Below are 14545 nucleotides of genomic sequence, written 5' to 3' on the forward strand. Positions count from 1 at the left end.
CTGCTATTGGAGTGGTTCTGATTGCTCCTGTACAAATTCGTAAAGCTCGATGTTGTATATTGTCTAATTTTATAAGATGTGTGTTTGCTTTTGATCCATAAATTATACTTCCATAATCAATATTTGATCTAATTAATCCTGTATAAATTCTTTTTAATGCTGTACGATCTGCTCCCCAATCAATACCAGCCATACATCTCATAATGTTTAATATTTTTTTGCATTCATTGATTTTTTCTATATGTACTTTCCATCTAATTTTTTCATCAAACCATATACCTAAACATTTTATACTTTTTACTTGTTCTAAAACGTGATTGTATAATTTTTGTTTTCTATTTTCCTTTTCTGTAAAAACACTATTACTTTTGTTTTTTCCACTGAGAATTTAAATCCCCATGGATATGCGCATTGTTCTATTCTAATAATCTCATCCTGTATTTTCTTTTCAATAAGTTTGATATTACAACCCCTTTTCCATATAGCTCCATCATCCGCAAATAGTGAGCAACCAACTTTTTTACCAACATTTTTAAATACATCATTTATCATTATAGAAAACAATAACGGACTTATAATACTTCCTTGAGGAGTACCATTTTCTACTATATATTTACCTGACAATTCTTGACCAATTCTTACTTGTATTGTTCTATTTGATAAAAAATCTTTAATCCAGTTAAACATTTTTCCAGTAATACCCATTTTAGTTTATTTAATTAATAATCCTTCAACCCACATCATGTCAGATGCTTTTTCTAGGTCAAAAAATACAGCTACATTTTCTTTGTTTATTTGTGCTCTCCTAATTTTATATTCTAAACATTATGTTGAATCATTTGTACTTCTCTGGTTTTGTGTTACCTTTTCCTGGTTTAGCTATTGGAATAATTATTGCTTCCTTCCAGCTCTGTGGCAGCTCTCCCTCCTCCCAGACTTTATTGTATAATTCTAATATTTTGTCTTTTGCTTTATCATTGAGATGTTCTATCATTGTATAGTAAATTTGATCTTTTCCAGGTGATGTATTTTTTGTTTTCCTGGTTACAGAGTTCAACTCTCCTTTTGTAAATGGCTCATTTATTAAATTATTTGTATCTACGTTATTTCGCATTAAGTCTTTATATTTCATCTTTGTGATTTCCCTACCTTTCTTTCCCTCTTCACTAATATTACTTGAACTATGAATTTTATTAAATGTTTTAGCTAATATTTCAGCTTTTTCTTTATCTTCCGTTATAATTGTATTACCTACTTTTAATATAGGATATCCATATTCTTTCCTAATACCATTCATTCTTTTAATTGTTTTCCAAATTTGGTCAATTTTTGTTTCTCTCCCTACGGTATTACAAACGTTTGTCCAATATTCTCTTTTTGCATTCTTAATGATCTTTCTTACCTTTGCTTGCTTTCTTTTGTAATCAATTAGATTCTGATAAATTGGGTTACTTTTTAATGCTTTATAGGCTTTATTTATTAGGCCCGAACAGGAAAACTGCAAGGGCCTATTGTAATTGCTAGAATTCTTATTAGGCCCGAGCAGGAAAACTGCAAGGGCCTATTGTAATTGCTATGTTTCTTATTAGGCCCGAGCAGCAAAGCAGCTGCAAAGGCCTATTGTAATTCGAATGTTTATTAGGCCCGAGCAGGAAAACTGCAAGGGCCTATTGTAATCGCTCGAATTCTTATTAGGCCTGAGCAGGAAAACTGCAAGGGCCTATTGTAATCGCTCGAATTCTTATTAATATTCTTTTTTCCGTTGCGTCTTTGCGGGGCAATATGGGGACTTTGCCAAGCCCCTAGATGCACACGCTTTTACCCAAAATTGTCTCCCAACGAAAATTCTTGATCCTTAATGTCGTCATCAGTGGGCGTGGCCTAACCACTTAGCCACGCCCCCAAACGTGAGATAGCCCGAACCGTAAGTCGTAGAGATCTGAAATTTGGCATAATGCTAGAGCTATCGGGTTCATATTTGGTCAACATGCAGTTAAGGGATGGGGGATTAAAAGTTATCAAAATCTTGAGTTTTTGAGCATGTTTAGGGGGCGTGGCCGGGGCACAAACTTGGCGTTCGCACCAAAAGTGAAAAATTGCAATAACTTTCCAAAAAAAATACAAATCACACCAAAGTTGGCATATGTAACGTCGCGGGACCTACAAAAAAGTCTCTTGGAGCATTGGTCCAAACCCCACAGGAAGTTGGCCATCTTGGATTAAAGTTGCCATTTTGACCCTGTTTTGGCCGTTTCTAACCCGCATATCTGAGCAAACTCCTCCTACAGCTTTTGACTTAGAGACTTGAAAATCACTCGCTATACTCTTAAGGGATTGGGGATCAAAAGTTATCAAAAGCTTTTTCATACATGAAAGCGTGTGGGCGTGGCCACGCCTCAAAATATGACTTCTCGCCATGAAACACTAAATTGATATAGCTCCTACAAGGAAAGTCACAGAGAGATGAAACCTTCTGGGATTGATCTGCCTCTAGGCCTCAACAATATTCACTGATCAGATGCTGACATCATCAAAGCCCCGCCCCCTGAGAACAGGAAGTATCACGTTTTCCTTTACAGAGTCAATGTTTGATGTTCTTCACCTAATCAATGTGAAACTGTCCCAAGTAACAGATAACATGATGTTTTTAGACAGTCGCCAGTACTTACTGCTTTAGCTGGAGGGTGTGGATATGATGCCGTGGCAAATTCTGATGTCACGCCACGGCCATACGTTTGGCTCTAAATTACACATGCATGGTCCGAATCACTCCAAATTCAATATGCTTGATCTTTGTCAGGCCCCAAACAGCTCTATTTGATTACATTTAAATTTGGATAAATAGCGCCCCCTAGGACACTTCAAGGGCTATATCTTCCTCATACATCATCGGATCCACTTGAAATGTAGTATACATGATCAAGACTTAATGATGGACATTTTGACACAGTCAATTGATGATGTTGTTTTAGCCCCTCCCACACACAAACAAGCGAATGCAGCGTCCTTCTGGAAGGTCCGATTTACTCGAAATTTTGAATGCTTTTTGCCAGACCGAAACTCTGCATGACCGAAGATCATATGACATGTTGCTCACACTACCACTTAGTGACGACGTGTTGAAGTGAAGCGGTGTCATCGTCGGTGGCATGTATGAGGTGATGCGAGGCTCCTGCGGTCGCTCAACAGCCCGAGTTGTGATGAGGGGTGCGAGGGCCTTCAAAGCTGCTTGCAGGTTTCTAGTTCTTTGTTTGTTTTTTCCGTTGCGTGTTTGCGGGTCAATATGGGGACTTTGCCATGCCCCAAAAGTCACCAAACCTCACCCAAAATTGTCCCCCGCGTAAAATTCTTGTTCCTTAATGTCGTTCTCAGTGAGCGTGACCAAACCACTTAGCCACGCCCCCAAATGTGAGTTAGGCCGAACCTTAAGTCGTACAGATCTGAAATTCGGCACACTGCTAGAGCTCCTCAAACCAAGAAAAAAAGTCTCTTGGGGGTATGCCCTAAAACGCACAGGAAGTCGGCCATTTTGGGTCAAAGGCCAATTTTTGCCTGTTTTTCAATTTTACTCACCTCGAACTTTAACGAACTCCTCCTAGGGATTTTGAGCTATCGACTTCATATTTTGTCAATATGCAGTTAAGGGATATGGGATTAAAAGCTATCAAAATCGTGAGTTTTTGAGCATTTTTAGGGGCCGTGGCCGGGCCATGAACTTGGCGTTTGCGCCGAAAGTGAAAAATTGCAATAACTTTCCCAAAAAAAAAAAATCACACCAAAGTTGGCATGAAGGAGGGCCTTCGGCTTCCCGACGATCCTATGGGGTCATATGCTGACATCATCAAAGCCACGCCCCCTCAGAACTCATCTTTCTTTAAACCCTAAGAACTTTTCTGCTCCTCTGACTATTTAGCCTGTTCAGTGCAGTTAATGTCATAAGCTACAAATAATGTCAGTTTTTCCACAGACATTGTGACATTTTCCTCTGATTCTACTTTTCTCTGTTGATAATCTGGAATCCTAATTTGACCTGCATTCCTTGTTCTTTCATTCTGGACATTTTTGACTGCTTCAGCATAGCTTATGTTTTTAGTCATTTTAATTTGTTGAATTTCTTTTGCTTTCTTGCTTACCTCACATCCCCTGAATCTCTATTTTGCCCTCCACAATTGCAACATTTTTCCTGCACTTCTTCCCCACAATCTTCAATTCTGTGATCTTCTCCACAATTTGGACAACTTTTCTTACCTTTGTAAGACAGCTGCAATGTGGCCATATCTCTGACATTTATAACATCTTTGTGGTGGGGGAAGGAAAGGCCTCATAGAAAAACTTAGATATCCTATTTTGACATTTGGTGGCAACACTGTTTTTTCAAAGTCTATTACAATTGACAGGCTTCCTACTCTTTCTCCACTTACATTTTTTGTCAATCTTTTGAGATTTTTTACCTTTGTCTATATCTTCCTCCAGAGGAATGCCATAAATTACCCCCCGAATAATTTTATCTTCTCCTATAATCCTCTCAGTCACCGTTTTCTTGCAAATGTTTTCAACTTTTAAAGCCTTTCTTCTTTGTTCTTCGGTTTTACACAACACCAGTACATTTCCATCTCTCAATACCTTCACCATTTCAACATCTCCTATCTTTTTTTTAAATTTCTTTAGATAGTGAAATAGGACTCAGGTTCTCTTTTTCTTCTTCATTTTTTATCTTCATTATTATTTTACATTCTTCCCATCCAATTTTCCTCCTAACTACTCTCTCTTCTTCATAACTGTTTTCTTCCAGCTCTCTTTTACTCCTTTGGCTTTCTAACATCTTTCCTTCTTCTGCTTTACCTCTTCCCCGTCCTCTCCCTCTACTTACTGGCGTTCATTCATCAAAGTCCATATTGTGCTCCTGTGTGCCCATTCTGAACCATTCACATACCAGTTTATGCCTTTTACCACCACTTCCAAAAGTAAATAATCTCGAGAACGGGTTTTGTCGGCTTTTCTCCAAGCAAGATCAGGCAAACCAGTTTCAGCTACGCCTCTTCCGAGCTCCACAGCTCGCCAGCTAACCTCACCGAGATCAGTTTCCCACCTCACTAATGAGCAGCCTTTATAACGCCACACAGAAAGGTGGAAATGATAAGTAAAGCACCTCAACAACTTTCTCTCCAAACAACGCGCAGTTCAGCCCGGCCTGTGTTCTTTTGCGAACTTGACCTTGAAGAGTCTGTCGTTTTCTTCCTCTTGTTGTTCGGAGATTTTTCTAGTACTTTCCAATCCCTCCTTTTTCTTGAACGGATTCATGGTATGTATTTTGTCTGCAGCAGCTGCACCATACTTTCCTGGAACACATTTGTGCCTTGTGTCCTTTTAGTCCACATTTGTAACACTTCAGGTTAGAATAATCATCTTTTCTGTTGGTACTAAGGATTTTGCTGATACTTTTGTTTAGTTTCACATCTGTCTTCATCACATTATCTGTAAACTCAGTTTTGCTCATTTTGTCTGCTTCTTCATAAACTCTTAATCTTCTTTTAAAGTCTGTGAATGTAACTTTATCCTCATTTTGCATTACATGTACAGCCAGTGGTTTGAAAGATTCTGGCAGGCCGTTTAGTATCATGGCTATAATTAGTCCATCACTTAGGTTCTCTCCTGCATCTTTTAATGCTGTAATGATATTCTCTGCCCTTATTAGGTAGTCAGTTACAGTCTCATTGTCGGACATTCTTAGGTTTGTCAAACACGTGTACAAGTTAATTATTCTTGGCTTGGTCTAAATTGTGCTCTTTTAGTATCTTCAGAGCTTTTCTGCCATTGTCTGCGGCATCGTGTCTTATCAATGACAGGCTTTTATCATCTATTAGCCTTATTAGCTCAGCATAGCAGTCAGCATTTTTCTGATTATCTTGTGCTTGCTGTTCATCACTCGTAGGCTCTTTCAAGATAGTCTCTTTTAGCTTCAGAATGTGCAAATGGCCAAGAAATCTTGTTTCCCACAAGTCATACTTGTCTTCCGACCTATCGAAGAAAAGTTCAGGTGATGCCATTAATCCAGCCGCTCTGCTTGCCATCTTGCGAACCTTATCGCTTCAGTAGCTCCCCCGTAATACTTTGCATTAAACTCAGTATTGTAGGATCTCTGCTCCTCCCCTTCTGGTTGGTTCTGGCAGCTCATTGTCTGCAGCTGCAACGCATTCTCTTAATGAGCTCATGGGCTTCTTACGGTAGCTGCTGATACAGACCTTTGCTGGAACATAACCTCAGTTATGTGGACTCCTGTCTGTCTGCCTATCCGTCTGCCTGCCTGTCGACCTGCCTATCTGCCTACCTGCCTGCCAACATCTGGTAATACTCCCTCCTAAGGACTGCACTGTAAATATTCTCATCACCAGTACTCTCTCTCTCTTTCCTTGGATTCCTGGGTTTACCTCCTCCTCCTCTGGCTTCTGGACAACTCCAGCTCAAGATTCCTTAAACAAAGTCTACAGTAGAAATAAACCTCATTTACTGTCTTATCCTGTGTGGTGAGTCTATTTCATCCTCTGGTTTTGTTCTACTTTGACTATCTAACCAATTCATGATAAGTATAAGCACTCACTTATCTAAATACTAATGAATTTAGCATAGCTTGTAGAAGTCCCGCTCAATCTGTGCGGCTTTCTTCCTTAAATACATTTCTCTGGTCGCGGTCAGTGCTCTGCTTCCTGGGCCCATAACCTGTTGCGATGAGTGGTGCGCAGAGGTATTTACATTGCAGAGAAATGAAAATATGTGAGTCATTGAGTTTCTTCAGCCTCTATCAGGCATATTTATTAAAGCATTTTAACAAAGCTGCATGTATGCCATTTCACTTACAGCGCCATCTTCTTCAGAGAAAAGAAAACGTAAAATCATAACGTGATAACGTTGTACATGCACACACCAGAAGTAACATACAGAACAACAACAGCAAGTGGCAGTATTGGAACATGTGCTGAGTATGAGCATTCACAATAGTAAAGTTTAACATCATGTCTGTTCAAAAGATGCATTAAGTCCAAAAATAACAGCTTTCACATTTTTATTAAAAACAATCAGATTAGCTTCTATTGTGTTCCATATAATCACTGCCCGCTCCACCTAACCTGACAATGAGTCTAAAGAAAAAGAAGGCAAAAAGTGGTTATTTGCGCACACGCTGCACCGCGCAACTACGCGCACAAGGGACTGGCAATTTGTTAGTTCTGGAGAAATCCAGAACGGCCGTTCGGTGCAGGAGCGTCGGCCTGCCTCATTAATCACCCGAAACGTTACACTAAGTGCATCAGACAGGGCTACAATAAGGGAGGCAGTTCATTTCAGAGCAGCCGCAGAGCCAACCAGAGAGAGGGAGCCTGGTGCGTGTGCGCCCAGGAACAGGTGGAAGCAGAGCGGCTTAGCCTAGACTGAAGTTAGCGTTAAACCTGAGAGCTGGCTCACAATGGGCTAATTGTAAGCTAGCGCAATTACTTATTCACCCAGCAAGACATGAGGTGGAGGCTCTCTAATGAGCATCATCGGGGTCATGATGAGGGAGTTTCACCTGAGCTACAGGTGAATTCAAATGGCCTTGCCGTGATAGAAAACAGTAGGAACTGTAGAATATAAACTATCAATGTGTGTAATATAAACTATCTATGTGTGTAAGTGCAATGTGTGGAAATAGGGGGGGTCAACCTTAAGGAGTGAAGCATAGAAGGGGCCTAGGGAGTGAGAAGCATAGAGAGTGCAAGGTCATAAATTAGAAGAGGATAGGGAAGGCCAGAGACAGGGGAGGATGAGTTGCATGTTACAATCAGAAGTATTCCTTATTTGGACCTAAGGGACTGTTATGTTATGTTATACATGTGTGACATGATATATCTATATGTTGAACACACCCTTGAGACTGAATAAAACGAGCTGAAAGCAAGAGTTGATCAGAGTTGGGTTTGCAGCTGCTTGGCTCTCCATCTCTCACTTTGCAGAGGCGAACATAAGTAGATTGTACTTGTGTTTATTTCACTCTTTGAAACCTGTACCCAAATCAACGGACCCGGGGAAGCAGAGACGGCTTCAACAATTGGTGGCTCGTCCGGGATTTGGAACAACAGGTGAAAGAAATTCGGACCACTGACGAGGACCAACAGGCATCAAACATGGGCTAGCCAAAACTACAAAACAGGTAAGCAGAACGTGTTTAATCAAAACTCTGCTTTTGGATTTTCAATAGGCTAAATTAATATTGTGTCTGATGTCTAAGTAAGTCTGAGTCAGCCAAAACTTAAGAAAAAGAGTGTCATAAAAGTTGACTAGGATTTAAACTGGTGAATAAGATGTTGTTTTAAGAGAATTACAAGACTTAGTGGTGGTATTGTGTGGAAAATATAGTAGTTTCTCGAACGTGGCGGTTCAGAGTACGTCCTCGACGGAGGTCTACTGTTAGCAGGGTTTGAAGCCCGGGGACAGTGAGAAACCCCAAATTCAACAGAAAAGTAAATACACTGAGATCAGGCACAAACACTTGGGTGTGAATGCCGTGTTTTACGTGAGTTCTGCCTCAGTAAAACCGGATTACAGACGTAATAAAAGCACAAACACAGTCTGAGAGTAAGTCCTGTAAAGTTATATAATGAACTGTGAGCTGACATAAAATTCAGCAAGACCAGGCTTTTTGGTAAAAAACTCATGAGCTGTGCGCAGAGGAAATAATCTGTGTTACAGGCATTATTAGGCGGAGTGAGTGAAAATTTGTCTATGACTGGAGAAGCAGCTGTGGAGAGCAGCTCTTTCATAAGCAGGTGACTGAATGCAGTTTTCTATCTGGAAACCTTACGGTGGCAAAAGAAGGATAGACTACTTAGTGCTGTTTTTGATGAGTAATGAAATATTTCTCTGTGAAAATTCAGATTATAAACACATAAACTTAGAAGGAACAATATAAGCGGTGGAAATAACACCGTAAGATACAGAAAGTTCTGTGAGTTTGACCTTTTTTTTTAAAGAGCTGTGAACAGCAGTTATAACTGTAAGACCGGTCATGAGCTGTTAAGTTGGAGAAATAACCAACAGACTTGTTAGGGTTAGAAAAGTAGACATGATTTATAGTTTAAGTCCATAAGCTGTGAGACACACACACACACTGACCACTAAAAACAGCCTTCTGGGGGTTGAATGTGTTCTGGTGTCTTGAAAGTTGGTCAGAATTTAATGAGTGAGTGACTGAGATAACGCATTACAACTATATCTTTTACAAAAAAAGGATAGTTGTTGTTATAAGATGGAAAGTGAATTTAAAGAGAAATGGATATCAGTGCAAAAGAACAGAATGTTTTATGGAAAACTATAGAAACTCAGCTGTTAATAATGAAAATTGCTATTAAGAAAACATTTGAATATAAAGAGGAACAGAAGTTGGTTAAACGGATGGATTCTAAAATAAATGAAGAATTGTCAAAAGATGGAAAAAGCAAGACAGATAAAGAGACTGTGGGCAAGTAGTTTAGTTTGAAGGAAATAAATGCAAGAAAGGAGAGAGATTTGGCTGAAAAAATGTGTAGAGAGCAGTTGGTTGAGCAGAGGAAAATGGAAGGACCTGGCAAATAAAGCAGATAAAGACGAAACGTTTTGGTTACAAATGAGATTCTTGTGGCAGAGTAGTGATCATGCTATGACTGAGAACAGAGACTGGAAAAGTAAACAGATTAAGGATAGCAGTACAGTTGAAATGCTTTATCACACCACAAGGCCCCCACCTCTCCTCTTACTGGTTTGTATCCTACGCTGCAAGTAACTGGGGGACAAGTAAGCGTGTGTGATTTACCGCCAGGAACTGCTCAGGCTCCTCCTGAAACCCCCTGCTCGGCCCCCACCTCTCTTCTCTCCTCACATTCCACTGATGGGTCTGTATTGTCAATTGGAGGATCATTCATATCACAGGCCCCACAAACTGATCCATTTGCGGACCGGGTATTATGGGACAAACTGCGGCCAGTTTCTGGCCCAATAAAGTGTTCCACCCCATATATTTCCCATTCATCTAGTGATATGGAATTGGTCACACCTCTGAAAGCCGATGTAACTGAGGGCTCAGTTAATATGTCAGTGTCAGGGAGGTGAATAAAAGATGAACCACCGACTGCAGTAACTTATCATATGCAGGCACCACCTATTACAGTACAGAATCAGACACCAATTGAAAATGAGGAAGCTATGTTATCTTCCTCAACCCCAATGCCACTAGTACCTGAGGCTATGCCTCCCCCTGCTGGACATGGCTATAACATGAGACCCCGAACTCAGTCCAAATCTTCTTATATGGGTCCACTGTTCCAACAACAATTAAGAGCAAATAGATACAAACCTTTTGCACTGGGTGATCTTACCACTTTGTGTGACAAATTGCCTCCCATCTCAGAAGGAGCGTCTATATGGTTACAGACTCTAGACTCCCTGACAGCACGTACCACGTTAGCTCTAGGTGACTATCGGGCCATTACTGGACGAAGCATGAAGCCACACAGCTGTAGGGACATAGAGCTTGCTGCAGGTACAACAACAGTACCAGATGAGGTCCCACTTACTGTATATTCCACTCATATAGGCGCAGCTCTTAGACAAATGTATCCAGTATCCAGAGGACGTACCATTCCAAAATTTTAGTGGAACGCAAACACAAATCCTAGAGAATATTTAGATCAGTGCAAATCCGTGTGGCAAACACAGACAGGAACTAATCCAGACAGAGCTGGTCCCCAAAGGGACTGGTTCCGGGATGCTGTCCTACGAGGGTTACCGCTGCAGGTTAAAACTAACATTGAGGATAATCCAGATTTGCCTGGATCAGACATTGCAGTATGGGATCGACACCTGATACATCATTTATCTAAACTCAAAGAGGCAAAACAAGATGAGGAGAGTGAATTAAAAACGTTACAAACTCAGCTCCTGAAAATGCAATTAGCTGAAGCTAGACTGAAGGTCGGGGAAAAGAAGAAGGAGGGTAAAACATCTAAAATTATGTATGAAGGTGCAGTGTCTCAGCCCCCTCAGGCTCTTCCATTTTCTGGAAATCAAGAAACAGCAGGACAGTGGCATCAGGCCTCGGTCCCATATCAGGGACATGCTGGTCGTTTTGGGGGACGGGGAGGGCCAAGACCAAGGGGATTTCAGAGAGGACCACAGAGGAGCCTGGGTAATGCTGATGTGTGTTATTACTGCAATGAGCCTGTACACTGGGCCCGAGATTGCCCCCATAAGAATGGTCCACCCGGAGGGTATGGGTGTTATGGTCCCGCCATGGCTCCTCCGGCCCGTCCATACAGAGGTAGAGGTGGCCCAGCACGCGGTGCATACGGACCACAACTCCAATTACCGGCCTGGGACGAGCCTAGTCGCTGGCCTGAGCACCACTGAAGGTCCCCACCGACCCCAGAAGACAGTGGGACTGCGGACCCCCTGTTGTCTGTGACTGTGTCCGGAAATAGCCTTCCTTTTCTGGTGGACACTGGGGCCACATGTTCAACCATCAAACAGGCTCCTCCAAACACACTCTCCACCAGGACTACAACTGTCATGGGGTTCTCGGGGACAAAGCAGGTCCTGCCATATACCAAGCCTTTAAAGACTGAAATTGGTGGACAGATACTGAATCACAGTTATCTAGTCTTCACTGACACACCAGTACATTTACTGGGTAGAGACATGTTAATAAAACTGGGAGCAATCATTTTATGTGGGACTGATGGACTGCAGGTTCACCTGCCCAATGGCATCCAGTTATTTTGTGACAATAACACTACTTTTTCACATGAACAGTACCTCCTCCAGCCACTGCAGGACTCAATAGCTGATATATACTGGGTTTTGCTGCAACCTGAAACCACCGCGCACAGAGGCATTCTCTCGGCTTTCCATCGGTGGAAATCCTGGGTCTCCACTCTGGCGCCCTATGTTCCTCCTCCTGACCCCCCGCATGTCACCTTGTTTTATGATAGAAATAATTGTGAATGCTACCAGGAAAGCTTTGCTGACGAGTTAGAGGGTACGCACTGGGACATTGCTACCACAGACATTTATGTAGCACCAGAAGGAGTGGTGGCTGAGGTTCATTTGACTAGAGAGCAGGAAGTGTGGTTTAGGATGTGGTCTGATGGCGTGCCTCATGTTTCTTTGGCTCTGCACCCAGGTCATGAAGCACGTGAACTTGGAGGTGTGTTAAAACGCTCCCTGAATCTACAGGATTGGCAACCTTTGGCAACCCCTAACCTTTTTTATTCACCCTCAGGTAGCACTTATCGCATATTCAACCACTCCACGGATGTGGGCACACTGGAGCATGTTCAGTTAGACAGACACCATGGCAGGGAAAAAAAAGACCATCCACTGGCAGCTGCTGTTGTAGAAAAAATGCCTTCCACTCTCTGGGCAGAGGGGCCCAAGGATGTAGGTCTGATTAAATGTTCCCCCATTACTTTTCAGTTGACCACCGACCAACCAATATAGAAGCCCCAATACCCTCACAAGCCAGCAGCAGAACTAGGCATTAAAAATACAGTGGAAGGCCTCTGGAACATAGGTGTTTTAGAGTCTGCACATTCCTCTTCATGGAATCTACACCTATTCTGCCGGTGGAGAAAAAAGGGACAGGTAAATGGCGCATGGCACATGATTTTCTCTCCTGTCCCATCCAGCTCCCACAGAAAAATATCTTGTCCCATCCCAATCCCAGGCCAGCATAAAAAAAAAAATCCTGTCCCGTCCCACTCCTGGTAAATTGACTCCCACTCCCGTCCCGCTCCCATTTAGAACGACTCCCACTCCTGTGCCACTCCCATTTTTGTTTTCTTCATTTAGTCTTTTGGTAATTTCTTTCTTTGAAGGACCAGTTAGGTCCCTGTTTTTAGTTGTAGTAAAGGCCAGTTAAAGTAAAAAGAATAATAATGAAGAAATAATAAAATATCAAACAAGGAAACAGAACATGCCTATCTTAGTTGAATAAACAAAATGTACGTAGTTGTATTTTATTCATTTATTAAGTGAAAGTTTCCTTTGAACAATGACATCACTTTTATGTTTCAAATTGCTGAAACGAAAGAAAAATGCACCTAGTAAGAGAACTGTACTTGGTGAACAGAATTTACCTTCATTACCTTCACAATTTAGAAAGAATAAACGCATCCATCTAACATTAAAACACATTCTTGAATAAGTCCAGGAACCTTAAATGTTGCTATGTAGGAACAAAAGTGCATCTACATTCTCTGGATTGAGGGCGGAACGTCTCTCCTCAATCAGTCTTCCAGCAGCACTGAAACTATGCTCAGAAGGAGTACTTGTTGCTGGGATTGCTAGCAGCTTCTTGGCAACTGGCACTAGCCCACCTGACCTCTCCTGCCAGAAGTCGAAAAGAGACTGGAAGCGTGTCCACTTGGAGTCAGTCATGTACTGTAGCACCAATTGGCGACCCTGTGACTCCATATTGCCACTGTCCTCCCTCTCCTCCTCTACAACACAACTTGCAAAGAAGTTATGCACCTCTGTGGCCCTTGTGGATGAGCAGGATGGGGATGAACCTTAAAGAAGAAGACAGACTCATATAAAACATTACCATTCTCAATATAGTTCTTTGTAGTCTAACAGTGGTTTTCAAGCTCGGTCCTCGGGTCCTGCACGTTTAGATCTGTTCCTGCTCCAGCACACCAGCATCAAATGATTGCATTTCCTCCTCAGCATCCACCAAGGGTTGGAGAGGCCTGTTAATCACGCAGTTATTTAAGTCAGGTGTGTGGAGGTAGGAAAATGCCTAAAACATGAAGGGCAGTGGGTCCTGAGGAGAACGTTTAAAAACCACTGATCTAACAATTTGTTTTTGGTCCAACACACGTCTTAACTATATTAAAACATTACCTAACAGATAATACACACCTATATGTGTGTGTAAATGTATGCCTCAAAATAACATAAAGGAAGGCATTTTGCCATTTACAATAACGCTGTAAGTGCTCCGCTGATGCTAGTATTATTCACCCTCTTTCTCCACACAGCCTCTCACTCTCTCCTCTGTCCCTGTTTCTATGAGTGCTGCCAGGGTGTTGATGACCTCCTCGTACTCCTGACCAGGGAGTGTTTTCCTTAAGAAACTCCTTAAGCTCGGCGAGAAAGATGTGGCTAGCTTATGGTACTGGTGGATTTTGAACTTCAACTCCACTGCCTGGGCTAACTTCACTTTCAGCTAGGGGAGGAGGGAAATCACATAATGATGCATGCAATGATATGACAACATATGCAATATCATTTTTATGGAGCATGGGTTCTCAGGCAGACAGGCGCCGTGCTTGATTTTACTCATGGAGCAGTTGGGAATTTATATAATAATTAAACTACATGTTATCTTTGACAGCATCAAACTCACAATTATTTTCTTGTGTTAATTTGTCCGTTATTGGATAAGCTCCTGTCAGCAACTTCAGTCACCACCACCTTAACAACAACAATCACTAATGTATTGTAGTACCTCTTTCATAACAGCATTGTCTCCATCCTGGAT

Source organism: Girardinichthys multiradiatus, chromosome 11, assembly GCF_021462225.1.
Source record: "Girardinichthys multiradiatus isolate DD_20200921_A chromosome 11, DD_fGirMul_XY1, whole genome shotgun sequence".
In the NCBI taxonomy this organism is placed as follows: domain Eukaryota; kingdom Metazoa; phylum Chordata; class Actinopteri; order Cyprinodontiformes; family Goodeidae; genus Girardinichthys; species Girardinichthys multiradiatus.